Source organism: Silene latifolia, chromosome Y (genome assembly GCF_048544455.1).
Source record: "Silene latifolia isolate original U9 population chromosome Y, ASM4854445v1, whole genome shotgun sequence".
NCBI classification, from domain to species: domain Eukaryota; kingdom Viridiplantae; phylum Streptophyta; class Magnoliopsida; order Caryophyllales; family Caryophyllaceae; genus Silene; species Silene latifolia.
The window spans coordinates 419549242-419550912 of record NC_133538.1 but is presented as its reverse complement, the minus strand read 5'-3'; the positions used below and the strand labels follow the sequence as shown (position 1 = coordinate 419550912).

Here is a 1671-nt window from a genome sequence, read left to right as displayed (position 1 = left end):
ATTGCTCTTTCCTTATTTCTCTTGCCAAAAAGCTTTTAGTTTAGGAAATCATATTACAACCCCCCCCCCCCCCCCCCCAATTGTGACCAAATAGATGGACTCTTACAGATATCTTGCCTCCCTGAGGAGATCGACCTGACTTCCCTAGCTATATAGTTAGTTTAGTTGGTTATTTTTGATAGGTACACGACACCCCTGTCAAATGTTTAGCGCCGTTTCCGGGGAGGCAGTTGCCCTATCTGTCTTTGTTTCGTTTATTTTATCCGTCTTAGGGAATTTTTAATCCTTGAGGCAGTTCTTATTCATTTTCTTTCAGTGTTATGTATGCCGAGGTCACACAGGTTTGAGTTAGTTTCAGCTGATTCTGAGCCAGAGAGACTGTTCATGCATAGACTCCGTTTGCAAAGAGAATCACGAAAGGAAGACTTAAGTACTTTCGAACCAGAGCTTCAACATTTCCTTTTTACAGAAAATCCATCTTTTGAAGAAGATACTTCCAGTTCTGTAAGCCAACCAGTAAAAATGCCGAACATTGCTAGTCATTCGGAGCCTAAAGCATCATCAATTCCAAAGAGTTTCAATCTCCAGACTGAGGATGGGAATACATTTGACATCCGTCCTTCCTATATCAATCTGATGGATAGGAATCTCTTTAGAGGTGTGGCAGGTGAAGACCGAGGAAGCATATGTAGGTCTTTACGGACTACTGTTCTACTATCCCCGCCACAAAGGGGGTAACTCAAGACAAGATTAAGGAGGTTCTGTTTCCTTTTTCTTTGACTGACTCAGCCGGGGAGTGGCTGACTGATTTGGACCGCACGGCCGCGGGGGTCACAGACTGGGAGACCCTTGCTCTTGCTTTTTATACGAGATATTTTCCTCCGCAGCACACTAATCAGCTGAGGGCCAAGATTACCAGTTTCAAGCAAGCACCTGATGAAACTTTCTATGAAGCATGGTGCCGTTTCAAGAGGTTGGTGAGGTTTATTCCTCACCATGGTTTTGATCCGTGGTTCCTGTCAAATCAGTTCTACAATGGGCTATACGATGATCACAGAGCCATACTTGATGAATCATCCAACGGAAGATTTCAAAAGAACACCAACGATGATAAGGGATGGGCTCTTATTGAAGAGATGGCGACCCACTGTGCTGAGTACGGAAACCCAAGGGACGGTATTAGAACAGTTCATGCAGTCGATAAGCAAGTTGTGGCTCAGTTGGAAGCCATGAATGCTAGGTTTGATAAGTTGGAGTTGCATTCTGCTAGGGAGCCTCAGACGGTCCATTTGCTTACTAGAGGGGAGACTGTCATATGTAGAGGTGTGGGAGCAACGACGGTCACACTGCTGTTGGCTGTCTTACAGAGAAAGAACAAGTCCTTGCTTTTCAACAATACAGGCAAGGAGGGGGTTCCTACTATAACAACCAAGGGGCAGTCCATCCCAATTTGAGGTGGACAAGTCAAAATGTGCTCAATCATACCCATCCTCCGCAGTAGCAGCAACTATATGTCCCTCTTCATAAGGCTCAACAAGGCTTTCAGAAGCCTCTTTCCTTTCCTACACCTAATCAAGGTGCATCATCTTCTGGTGGAGTAAGTGAGCTAGGTGAGTTGAAGACGATGTTGCAGTATTTGACAAAGCAGTGGCAGCTGAGTGATCAACAAAA

General features: G+C 44.9%; 1 non-coding gene across 1 annotated transcript; it reads right to left on the bottom strand.

The window, feature by feature from the left end:
• Positions 1-897: 897 nt before the first annotated feature.
• On the bottom strand, positions 898-1003 carry LOC141635549 (small nucleolar RNA R71). Its single transcript, XR_012540229.1, has one exon. It is a non-coding gene; the product is annotated as a small nucleolar RNA R71 (small nucleolar RNA).
• Positions 1004-1671: the final 668 nt, after the last annotated feature.